The sequence below is a fragment of the Mobula hypostoma genome, chromosome X2 (assembly GCF_963921235.1).
Source record: "Mobula hypostoma chromosome X2, sMobHyp1.1, whole genome shotgun sequence".
Taxonomy (NCBI): Eukaryota; Metazoa; Chordata; class Chondrichthyes; order Myliobatiformes; family Myliobatidae; genus Mobula; species Mobula hypostoma.
The window spans coordinates 25160188-25173521 of record NC_086129.1 but is presented as its reverse complement, the minus strand read 5'-3'; positions in this window follow the sequence as shown (position 1 = coordinate 25173521).

The following is a 13334-nucleotide window of genomic DNA, read 5'->3' as shown; positions in this document are numbered from 1 at the left end:
GCTCTCATGGCCCACCTGGAGGGGCCTAACTGGGTGGACAAACTTCCCTGGGTCCTGCTCGGAATCCGCACAGCGCCCAAGGAGGATCTGCACACCTCGTCGGCCGAGTTGGTGTACGCCGCACCCCTGGTCGTCCCAGGAGAGTTCATACCAGCCCCAAGGGGGCAAGAGGAAGAACCCACAGCAGTCCTGGACAGACTACGTGATGTGATGTAGTCTACCGCCAAGGTTCTGGCCCAACACAGCCCAGAGGTCTGATATGAATTGGGGATGGCAAAATATCAGTTGGGGTGCCAAACTGAGTAACCCAAGTGCGGATGAATACCTGAGCCACGTCTGCAGCCATCATCGATCCTAGAGGGACAGTCACTGGGACCTGCGTGAAACCACAGGAGGGGGAAAAAGGGCCAATAAGGTCCATATTGACATGGTCACTCAGGGGCTTCAAAAGGTTCCAATGGCACCTGAGTATGATGGTTAATTTTTACCAGCTGGCACTCCACACAATTTGCAGTACGCATCCTTTCTATGTCTGTGCATCGACGTGGACAAGAAATGTAACATCGACATCAACAATTGGGAAACCAATGCCAAGGACAGGAAACTCTGGCAAGCCATCATCCGAAAAGGAACAGCAACTTTTGAAGCCAACAGATATGTAGAATTAAAAGAAAAGAGAAGAAAATGGAAAGACAGACAGCAACAACCAAAGCCCGATCTGCCATCTGGAACTACCTGTCCTGAATGCGGAAGAACTTTCAAAGCCAAGACTGGACTCATAAGCCACTCAAGAGCCCATAAGTAGATCAACAGAATGAAGACCATCATCCTCGACCTTGAAGGATAGCCACGACGATGTCTGTGCCACACAAACTTTTTCTATCAGGTCTTCCAGCCTGGTTGCGAAAGGCCACATATGGAGTTAAAAACAATCCGCTGCTAGTTTGTGGGCACCATGGGGCAAGCGCAACTAGCTTAGACATCACACAGGAGAGAAACCCTAGATTCCCTAAATTTAACGTCAGCTAACCGCAGGCCCACAACTGCTGTTTGGTAGGCCTGGGCATCTGGGTCAGTGGTTTACTAGGAACAGGACTAGGATACAGGGCAATGGCAAGGACATGGACAGGAAAACCAGGAACCTGGAACAGGACTGAACAAGAGAGCTAGGAGCCCGGGCTTGGACTCCGAGCCAGAGACTGGACAAGGACCCAGTACCTGGGTCTTGCCTCTGGCTCGGACCCCAGAACTAGGCAAGGACGAGGCTGGAGTCCTCCAGCTAGAAGCTAGAGGCTAGGGACTTGGCTTGGCTTGGCAAGAGGCTCAAGGCTAGAGACTTGGCTTGACTTGGCAAGAGACTAGAGGCTGGAGTCTACAGGCTCGAGGCTAAGCAGCAGATGAGGCGAGGCTTGGCAGGAGGCTGGAGACTTGAGACTAGAGGCGAGGCTGGAGGCCGGAGACTTGAGGCGAGGCGAGGCCGGAGACTTGAGGCGAGGCGAGGCCGGAGAGTTGAGGCAAGGCCATCATCCAAAAAGGAACAGCAACTTTTGAAGCCAACAGATGTGCAGAATTAAAAGAAAAGAGAGGCAGCAACAACCAAATCCCGATCTGCTATCTGGAACTACCTGTCCTGAATGCGGAAGAACTTTCAAAGCCAAGATTGGACTCATAAGCCACTCGAAAGCCCATAAGTAGATCAACAGAATGAAGACCATCATCCTCGACCTCGAGGGATAGCCACGACGATGTCTGTGCCACACAAACTTTTTCTATCAGGTCTTCCAGCCTGGCTGCGAAAGGCCACGTATGGAGTTAAAAACAATCCGCTGCTAGTTTGCAGGCACCATGGGGCAAGCGCAACTAGCTGAGACATCACACAGGAGAGAAACCCTAGATTCCCTAAATTTAACGTCAGCTAACCGCATGCCCACAAGTGCTGTTTGGTAGGTCTGGGCATCTGGGTCAGTGGTTTGGTCGACTGTCACGCCGGCATAGTCAACCCCCAGTGTGTGGCTTCAACAGCTGGCCATGAGAGGCAATCAGCCAGAGCATTATTTATCCCCTGATACACTGCATATCAGTTGTGAACTTGAAATGTAGGCCAGGTGGCATTATGTCGTGCAGAGCAAGGGTCTAATATTTCGGCAATATTGTGTCCGAGAGGTTTGAGGTCAATGAACGCTGTGAAATGGCAACCACCTAGAAAAAACCCAAAGAGGCAGACAGCCAGATAGAGACTGAGAACCTCAGCATGGTGAAACGTGCTGTACTTCCTTTCGGAGGGATGGAGGTACCAGCTGAATAAGGCGAGCGGCTGCCACACAACTCTGACCAACTGTTCGTACATAGAACCCACAGCATGGACTGAAACATCAGTAGTAATAGCTACTGTAGTTGCTAATAGTTGGGGAGTGAGTGCACCAGTAGTGTCCTGGTCATGTTCACTGACCAGTCAAGCAATTAGGATTATTGCCTTAAAGCGCACTATACAAAATAAAAAGGAAGCTTACGCTCAGCAGCTCATGGAATAAGATAGTGATAGAAATACTTAAAAACATTTGTAGTTTTTTAGTAGAGCAGGGCGGTGGGAAATCCATATATAGCGGAGACTTTTGACGGGAGTGTCATAAGGGCGGTGGCTGGGAACGGACCCTACTGCAAGACACTGACACTGAAGTACTAGGGACAGGACTAGGATACAGGGCGATGGCAAGGATATGGACAGGAAAACTAGGAACCTGGAACAGGACTGAACGAGAGAGCTAGGAGGCCGGGCTTGGACTCGGAGCCAGAGACTGGACAAGGACCCAGTATCTGGGTCTTGCCTCTGGCTCGGGCCCCAGAACTAGGCAAGGACGAGGCTTGGCAGGTAGGCAGGACGAGGCTGGAGTCTTCAGACTGGAAGCTAGAGGCTAGAGACTTGGCTTGGCTTGGCAAGAGGCTTGAGGCTAGAGACTTGGCTTGGATTGGCTTGGCAAGAGGCTCGAGGCTAGAGACTTGGCTTGGCTCGGCAAGAGGCTAGAGGCTAATGGCTGGAGTCTACAGGCTCGAGGCTAGGCAAGAGACGAGGCGACGCTTGGCAAGAGACTGGAGACTTGAGACTAAAGGCGAGGCGAGGCTGGAGGCCGGAGACTTGAGGCGGGGTGAGGCGAGGTTGGAGGCCAGAGACTTCAGGCGAGGCGAAGCCGGAGACTTGAGGCGAGGCGAGGCCAGAGAATTGAGGCGAGGCGAGGCCAGAGAATTGAGGCGAGGCAAGGCCTGAAGCCGGAGAATTGAGGCGAGGCGAGGCCTGAGGCCGGAGAATTGAGGCGAGGCAAGGTCTGAGGCCGGAGAATTGAGGCGAGGCGAGGCCGGAGGACAGAGACTTGAGGCGGGGCGAGGCGAGGTTGGAGGCTGGAGACTTGGGGCGAGGCGATGCCGGAGACTTGAGGCCAGGCGAGGCCAGGGTCTTGAGACGAGGCGGGGCCGGAGACTTGAGTCAAGGCGAGGCGAGGCCGGAGACTTGAGTCGAGGCGAGGCGAGGCCGGAGACTGGAGACCTGACGTGAGGCGAGGCCAGAGGCCGGAGAATTGAGGCGAGGCGAGGCCGGAGGGCAGAGAGAGACGGCAATAACCAAAGTCCGATCTGCCATCTGGAACTACCTGTCCTGAATGCGGAACGACTTTCAAAGCCAAGATTGGACTCATAAGCCACTCGAAAGCCCATAACCAGATCAACAGAACGAAGAACATCATCCTCGACCTCCAGGGATAGCCACGACGATGTCTGTGCCACACAAACTTTTTCTATGCCATCTTCCAGCCTGGTTGCGAAAGACCACATACAGAGTTAAAAACAATCTGCCGCTAGTTTGCGGGCACCATGGGGTAAGATCAACTGGTCTATTGGATGTTGCACAGGAGAGAAACCACAGCTTCCCTGCACTTAATGTCAGCTAACTGCAGATCCATGACTTCTGTTTGATAGGCCTGGACATCTGGGTCAGTGGTTTACTAGGGACAGGACCAGGATACAGGGCAATGGCAAGGACATGGACAGGAAACCCAGGAACCTGGAACAGGACTGAACAAGAGAGCTAGGAGGCCGGGGTTGGACTCCGAGTCAGAGACTGGACAAGGACCCAGTACCTGGGTCTTGCCTCTGGCTCGGGCCCCAGAACAAGGCAAGGACGAGGCTTGACAGGCAGGCAGGACGAGGCTGGAGTCCTCCAGCTAGAAGCTAGAGGCTAGAGACTTGGCTTGGCAAGAGGTTCGAGACTAAAAACTTGCCTTGGCTTGGCAAGAGACTTGGCTTGGCTTGTCTTGGCAAGAGGCTAGAGGCTAGAGTCTACAGGCTCGAGGCTACGCAGTAGACGAGGTGAGGCCTGGCAGGAGGCTGGAGACTTGGGGCGAGGCGATGCCGGAGGCCGGAGACTTGAGGCCAGGCGAGGCTAGGGTCTTGAGACGAGGCGAGGCCGGAGACTTGAGTCAAGGCGAGGCGAGGCCGGAGACTTGAGTCGAGGCGAGGCGAGGCCGGAGACTGGAGACCTGATGTGAGGCGAGGCCGGAGGCCGGAGAATTGAGGCGAGGCGAGGCCGGAGGGCAGAGAGAGACGGCAACAACCAAAGTCTGATCTGCCATCTGGAACTACCTGTCCTGAATGTGGAACGACTTTCAAAGCCAAGATTGGACTCATAAGCCACTCGAAAGCCCATAACCAGATCAACAGAACGAAGAACATCATCCTCGACCTCCAGGGATAGCCAGGACGGTGTCTGTGCCACACAAACTTTTTCTATGCCATCTTCCAGCCTGGTTGCGAAAGACCACATACGGAGTTAAAAACAATCTGCCGCTAGTTTGCGGGCACCATGGGGTAAGATCAACTGGTCTATTGGATGTTGCACAGGAGAGAAACCACAGCTTCCCTGCACTTAATGTCAGCTAACTGCAGATCCATGACTTCTGTTTGATAGGCCTGGGCATCTGGGTCAGTGGTTTACTAGGGACAGGACCAGGATACAGGGCAATGGCAAGGACATGGACAGGAAACCCAGGAACCTGGAACAGGACTGAACAAGAGAGCTAGGAGGCCGGGGTTGGACTCCGAGTCAGAGACTGGACAAGGACCCAGTACCTGGGTCTTGCCTCTGGCTCGGGCCCCAGAACAAGGCAAGGACGAGGCTTGACAGGCAGGCAGGACGAGGCTGGAGTCCTCCAGCTAGAAGCTAGAGGCTAGAGACTTGGCTTGGCAAGAGGTTCGAGACTAAAAACTTGCCTTGGCTTGGCAAGAGACTTGGCTTGGCTTGTCTTGGCAAGAGGCTAGAGGCTAGAGTCTACAGGCTCGAGGCTACGCAGTAGACGAGGTGAGGCCTGGCAGGAGGCTGGAGACTTGGGGCGAGGCGATGCCGGAGGCCGGAGACTTGAGGCCAGGCGAGGCTAGGGTCTTGAGACGAGGCGAGGCCGGAGACTTGAGTCAAGGCGAGGCGAGGCCGGAGACTTGAGTCGAGGCGAGGCGAGGCCGGAGACTGGAGACCTGACGTGAGGCGAGGCCGGAGGCCGGAGAATTGAGGCGAGGCGAGGCCGGAGGGCAGAGAGAGACGGCAACAACCAAAGTCTGATCTGCCATCTGGAACTACCTGTCCTGAATGTGGAACGACTTTCAAAGCCAAGATTGGACTCATAAGCCACTCGAAAGCCCATAACCAGATCAACAGAACGAAGAACATCATCCTCGACCTCCAGGGATAGCCAGGACGGTGTCTGTGCCACACAAACTTTTTCTATGCCATCTTCCAGCCTGGTTGCGAAAGACCACATACGGAGTTAAAAACAATCTGCCGCTAGTTTGCGGGCACCATGGGGTAAGATCAACTGGTCTATTGGATGTTGCACAGGAGAGAAACCACAGCTTCCCTGCACTTAATGTCAGCTAACTGCAGATCCATGACTTCTGTTTGATAGGCCTGGGCATCTGGGTCAGTGGTTTACTAGGGACAGGACCAGGATACAGGGCAATGGCAAGGACATGGACAGGAAACCCAGGAACCTGGAACAGGACTGAACAAGAGAGCTAGGAGGCCGGGGTTGGACTCCGAGTCAGAGACTGGACAAGGACCCAGTACCTGGGTCTTGCCTCTGGCTCGGGCCCCAGAACAAGGCAAGGGCGAGGCTTGACAGGCAGGCAGGACGAGGCTGGAGTCCTCCAGCTAGAAGCTAGAGGCTAGAGACTTGGCTTGGCAAGAGGTTCGAGACTAAAAACTTGCCTTGGCTTGGCAAGAGACTTGGCTTGGCTTGTCTTGGCAAGAGGCTAGAGGCTAGAGTCTACAGGCTCGAGGCTACGCAGTAGACGAGGTGAGGCCTGGCAGGAGGCTGGAGACTTGGGGCGAGGCGATGCCGGAGGCCGGAGACTTGAGGCCAGGCGAGGCTAGGGTCTTGAGACGAGGCGAGGCCGGAGACTTGAGTCAAGGCGAGGCGAGGCCGGAGACTTGAGTCGAGGCGAGGCGAGGCCGGAGACTGGAGACCTGACGTGAGGCGAGGCCGGAGGCCGGAGAATTGAGGCGAGGCAAGGCCGGAGGGCAGAGAGAGACGGCAACAACCAAAGTCTGATCTGCCATCTGGAACTACCTGTCCTGAATGTGGAACGACTTTCAAAGCCAAGATTGGACTCATAAGCCACTCGAAAGCCCGTAACCAGATCAACAGAACGAAGAACATCATCCTCGACCTCCAGGGATAGCCAGGACGGTGTCTGTGCCACACAAACTTTTTCTATGCCATCTTCCAGCCTGGTTGCGAAAGACCACATACGGAGTTAAAAACAATCTGCCGCTAGTTTGCGGGCACCATGGGGTAAGATCAACTGGTCTATTGGATGTTGCACAGGAGAGAAACCACAGCTTCCCTGCACTTAATGTCAGCTAACTGCAGATCCATGACTTCTGTTTGATAGGCCTGGGCATCTGGGTCAGTGGTTTACTAGGGACAGGACCAGGATACAGGGCAATGGCAAGGACATGGACAGGAAACCCAGGAACCTGGAACAGGACTGAACAAGAGACCTAGGAGGCCGGGGTTGGACTCCGAGTCAGAGACTGGACAAGGACCCAGTACCTGGGTCTTGCCTCTGGCTCGGGCCCCAGAACAAGGCAAGGACGAGGCTTGACAGGCAGGCAGGACGAGGCTGGAGTCCTCCAGCTAGAAGCTAGAGGCTAGAGACTTGGCTTGGCAAGAGGTTCGAGACTAAAAACTTGCCTTGGCTTGGCAAGAGACTTGGCTTGGCTTGTCTTGGCAAGAGGCTAGAGGCTAGAGTCTACAGGCTCGAGGCTACGCAGTAGACGAGGTGAGGCCTGGCAGGAGGCTGGAGACTTGGGGCGAGGCGATGCCGGAGGCCGGAGACTTGAGGCCAGGCGAGGCCAGGGTCTTGAGACGAGGCGAGGCCGGAGACTTGAGTCAAGGCGAGGCGAGGCCGGAGACTTGAGTCGAGGCGAGGCGAGGCCGGAGACTGGAGACCTGACGTGAGGCGAGGCCGGAGGCCGGAGAATTGAGGCGAGGCGAGGCCGGAGGGCAGAGAGAGACGGCAACAACCAAAGTCTGATCTGCCATCTGGAACTACCTGTCCTGAATGTGGAACGACTTTCAAAGCCAAGATTGGACTCATAAGCCACTCGAAAGCCCATAACCAGATCAACAGAACGAAGAACATCATCCTCGACCTCCAGGGATAGCCAGGACGGTGTCTGTGCCACACAAACTTTTTCTATGCCATCTTCCAGCCTGGTTGCGAAAGACCACATACGGAGTTAAAAACAATCTGCCGCTAGTTTGCGGGCACCATGGGGTAAGATCAACTGGTCTATTGGATGTTGCACAGGAGAGAAACCACAGCTTCCCTGCACTTAATGTCAGCTAACTGCAGATCCATGACTTCTGTTTGATAGGCCTGGGCATCTGGGTCAGTGGTTTACTAGGGACAGGACCAGGATACAGGGCAATGGCAAGGACATGGACAGGAAACCCAGGAACCTGGAACAGGACTGAACAAGAGAGCTAGGAGGCCGGGGTTGGACTCCGAGTCAGAGACTGGACAAGGACCCAGTACCTGGGTCTTGCCTCTGGCTCGGGCCCCAGAACAAGGCAAGGACGAGGCTTGACAGGCAGGCAGGACGAGGCTGGAGTCCTCCAGCTAGAAGCTAGAGGCTAGAGACTTGGCTTGGCAAGAGGTTCGAGACTAAAAACTTGCCTTGGCTTGGCAAGAGACTTGGCTTGGCTTGTCTTGGCAAGAGGCTAGAGGCTAGAGTCTACAGGCTCGAGGCTACGCAGTAGACGAGGTGAGGCCTGGCAGGAGGCTGGAGACTTGGGGCGAGGCGATGCCGGAGGCCGGAGACTTGAGGCCAGGCGAGGCTAGGGTCTTGAGACGAGGCGAGGCCGGAGACTTGAGTCAAGGCGAGGCGAGGCCGGAGACTTGAGTCGAGGCGAGGCGAGGCCGGAGACTGGAGACCTGACGTGAGGCGAGGCCGGAGGCCGGAGAATTGAGGCGAGGCGAGGCCGGAGGGCAGAGAGAGACGGCAACAACCAAAGTCTGATCTGCCATCTGGAACTACCTGTCCTGAATGTGGAACGACTTTCAAAGCCAAGATTGGACTCATAAGCCACTCGAAAGCCCATAACCAGATCAACAGAACGAAGAACATCATCCTCGACCTCCAGGGATAGCCAGGACGGTGTCTGTGCCACACAAACTTTTTCTATGCCATCTTCCAGCCTGGTTGCGAAAGACCACATACGGAGTTAAAAACAATCTGCCGCTAGTTTGCGGGCACCATGGGGTAAGATCAACTGGTCTATTGGATGTTGCACAGGAGAGAAACCACAGCTTCCCTGCACTTAATGTCAGCTAACTGCAGATCCATGACTTCTGTTTGATAGGCCTGGGCATCTGGGTCAGTGGTTTACTAGGGACAGGACCAGGATACAGGGCAATGGCAAGGACATGGACAGGAAACCCAGGAACCTGGAACAGGACTGAACAAGAGACCTAGGAGGCCGGGGTTGGACTCCGAGTCAGAGACTGGACAAGGACCCAGTACCTGGGTCTTGCCTCTGGCTCGGGCCCCAGAACAAGGCAAGGACGAGGCTTGACAGGCAGGCAGGACGAGGCTGGAGTCCTCCAGCTAGAAGCTAGAGGCTAGAGACTTGGCTTGGCAAGAGGTTCGAGACTAAAAACTTGCCTTGGCTTGGCAAGAGACTTGGCTTGGCTTGTCTTGGCAAGAGGCTAGAGGCTAGAGTCTACAGGCTCGAGGCTACGCAGTAGACGAGGTGAGGCCTGGCAGGAGGCTGGAGACTTGGGGCGAGGCGATGCCGGAGGCCGGAGACTTGAGGCCAGGCGAGGCTAGGGTCTTGAGACGAGGCGAGGCCGGAGACTTGAGTCAAGGCGAGGCGAGGCCGGAGACTTGAGTCGAGGCGAGGCGAGGCCGGAGACTGGAGACCTGACGTGAGGCGAGGCCGGAGGCCGGAGAATTGAGGCGAGGCGAGGCCGGAGGGCAGAGAGAGACGGCAACAACCAAAGTCTGATCTGCCATCTGGAACTACCTGTCCTGAATGTGGAACGACTTTCAAAGCCAAGATTGGACTCATAAGCCACTCGAAAGCCCGTAACCAGATCAACAGAACGAAGAACATCATCCTCGACCTCCAGGGATAGCCAGGACGGTGTCTGTGCCACACAAACTTTTTCTATGCCATCTTCCAGCCTGGTTGCGAAAGACCACATACGGAGTTAAAAACAATCTGCCGCTAGTTTGCGGGCACCATGGGGTAAGATCAACTGGTCTATTGGATGTTGCACAGGAGAGAAACCACAGCTTCCCTGCACTTAATGTCAGCTAACTGCAGATCCATGACTTCTGTTTGATAGGCCTGGGCATCTGGGTCAGTGGTTTACTAGGGACAGGACCAGGATACAGGGCAATGGCAAGGACATGGACAGGAAACCCAGGAACCTGGAACAGGACTGAACAAGAGACCTAGGAGGCCGGGGTTGGACTCCGAGTCAGAGACTGGACAAGGACCCAGTACCTGGGTCTTGCCTCTGGCTCGGGCCCCAGAACAAGGCAAGGACGAGGCTTGACAGGCAGGCAGGACGAGGCTGGAGTCCTCCAGCTAGAAGCTAGAGGCTAGAGACTTGGCTTGGCAAGAGGTTCGAGACTAAAAACTTGCCTTGGCTTGGCAAGAGACTTGGCTTGGCTTGTCTTGGCAAGAGGCTAGAGGCTAGAGTCTACAGGCTCGAGGCTACGCAGTAGACGAGGTGAGGCCTGGCAGGAGGCTGGAGACTTGGGGCGAGGCGATGCCGGAGGCCGGAGACTTGAGGCCAGGCGAGGCCAGGGTCTTGAGACGAGGCGAGGCCGGAGACTTGAGTCGAGGCGAGGCGAGGCCGGAGACTTGAGTCGAGGCGAGGCGAGGCCGGAGACTGGAGACCTGACGTGAGGCGAGGCCGGAGGCCGGAGAATTGAGGCGAGGCGAGGCCGGAGGGCAGAGAGAGACGGCAACAACCAAAGTCTGATCTGCCATCTGGAACTACCTGTCCTGAATGCGGAACGACTTTCAAAGCCAAGATTGGACTCATAAGCCACTCGAAAGCCCATAACCAGATCAACAGAACGAAGAACATCATCCTCGACCTCCAGGGATAGCCACGACGATGTCTGTGCCACACAAACTTTTTCTATGCCATCTTCCAGCCTGGTTGCGAAAGACCACGTACGGAGTTAAAAACAATCTGCCGCTAGTTTGCGGGCACCATGGGGCAAGATCAACTGGTCTATTGGATGTTGCACAGGAGAGAAACCACAGCTTCCCTGCACTTAATGTCAGCTAACTGCAGATCCATGACTTCTGTTTGATAGGCCTGGGCATCTGGGTCAGTGGTTTACTAGGGACAGGACCAGGATACAGGGCAATGGCAAGGACATGGACAGGAAACCCAGGAACCTGGAACAGGACTGAACAAGAGAGCTAGGAGGCCGGGGTTGGACTCCGAGTCAGAGACTGGACAAGGACCCAGTACCTGGGTCTTGCCTCTGGCTCGGGCCCCAGAACAAGGCAAGGAAGAGGCTTGACAGGCAGGCAGGACGAGGCTGGAGTCCTCCGGCTAGAAGCTAGAGGCTAGAGACTTGGCTTGGCAAGAGGCTCAAGACTAGAAACTTGCCTTGGCTTGGCAAGAGACTTGGCTTGGCAAGAGGCTAGAGGCTAGAGTCTACAGGCTCGAGGGTACGCAGTAGACGAGGTGAGGCCTGGCAGGAGGCTGGAGACTTGGGGCGAGGCGATGCCGGAGACTTGAGGCCAGGCGAGGCCAGGGTCTTGAGACGAGGCGGGGCCGGAGACTTGAGTCAAGGCGAGGCGAGGCCGGAGACTTGAGTCGAGGCGAGGCGAGGCCGGAGACTGGAGACCTGACGTGAGGCGAGGCCAGAGGCCGGAGAATTGAGGCGAGGCAAGGCCGGAGGGCAGAGAGAGACGGCAACAACCAAAGTCTGATCTGCCATCTGGAACTACCTGTCCTGAATGCGGAACGACTTTCAAAGCCAAGATTGGACTCATAAGCCACTCGAAAGCCCATAACCAGATCAACAGAACGAAGAACATCATCCTCGACCTCCAGGGATAGCCACGACGATGTCTGTGCCACACAAACTTTTTCTATGCCATCTTCCAGCCTGGTTGCGAAAGACCACGTATGGAGTTAAAAACAATCTGCCGCTAGTTTGTGGGCACCATGGGGCAAGATCAACTGGTCTATTGGATGTTGCACAGGAGAGAAACCACAGCTTCCCTGCACTTAATGTCAGCTAACTGCAGATCCATGACTTCTGTTTGATAGGCCTGGGCATCTGGGTCAGTGGTTTACTAGGGACAGGACCAGGATACAGGGCAATGGCAAGGACATGGACAGGAAACCCAGGAACCTGGAACAGGACTGAACAAGAGAGCTAGGAGGCCGGGGTTGGACTCCGAGTCAGAGACTGGACAAGGACCCAGTACCTGGGTCTTGCCTCTGGCTCGGGCCCCAGAACAAGGCAAGGAAGAGGCTTGACAAGCAGGCAGGACGAGGCTGGAGTCCTCCGGCTAGCAGCTACAGGCTAGAGACTTGGCTTGGCAAGAGGCTCAAGACTAGAAACTTGCCTTGGCTTGGCAAGAGACTTGGCTTGGCTTGGCTTGGCAAGAGGCTAGAGGCTGGAGTCTACAGGCTCGAGGGTACGCAGTAGACGAGGTGAGGCCTGGCAGGAGGCTGGAGACCTAAGGAGAGGCGAGGCGAGGCCGTAGGCCGGAGACTTGAGGCGAGACGAGGCTGGAGGCCGGAGACCTGAGGCGAGGCGAGGCCGAAGGCCGGAGACCTGAGGCGAGGCGAGGCGAGGCCGGAGGCAGGAGTCCTGAGTCGAGGCGAGGCCGGAGACCTGAGGCGAGGCGAGGCAGGAGACCTGAGGCGAGGCCAGGCCGGGGGGGCCGGAGAATTGAGGCGAGGCAAGGCCGGAGGGCAGAGAGAGACGGCAATAACCAAAGTCCGATCTGCCATCTGGAACTACCTGTCCTGAATGCGGAACGACTTTCAAAGCCAAGATTGGACTCATAAGCCACTCGAAAGCCCATAACCAGATCAACAGAACGAAGAACATCATCCTCGACCTCCAGGGATAGCCACGACGATGTCTGTGCCACACAAACTTTTTCTATGCCATCTTCCAGCCTGGTTGCGAAAGACCACGTACGGAGTTAAAAACAATCTGCCGCTAGTTTGCGGGCACCATGGGGCAAGATCAACTGGTCTATTGGATGTTGCACAGGAGAGAAACCACAGCTTCCCTGCACTTAATGTCAGCTAACTGCAGATCCATGACTTCTGTTTGATAGGCCTGGGCATCTGGGTCAGTGGTTTACTAGGGACAGGACCAGGATACAGGGCAATGGCAGGGACATGGACAGGAAACCCAGGAACCTGGAACAGGACTGAACAAGAGAGCTAGGAGGCCGGGGTTGGACTCCGAGTCAGAGACTGGACAAGGACCCAGTACCTGGGTCTTGCCTCTGGCTCGGGCCCCAGAACTAGGCAAGGACGAGGCTTGACAGGCAGGCAGGACGAGGCTGGAGTCCTCCGGCTAGAAGCTAGAGGCTAGAGACTTGGTTTGTCAAGAGGCTCGAGACTAGAAACTTGCCTTGGCTTGGCAAGAGGCTCGAGGCAAGAGACTTAGCTTGGCTTGGCTTGGCAAGAGGCTAAAGGCTAGAGGCTAGAGTCTACAGGCTCGAGGCTACGCAGAAGACGAGGCGAGGCGAGGCCTGGCAGGAGGCTGGAGACTTGAGACTAGA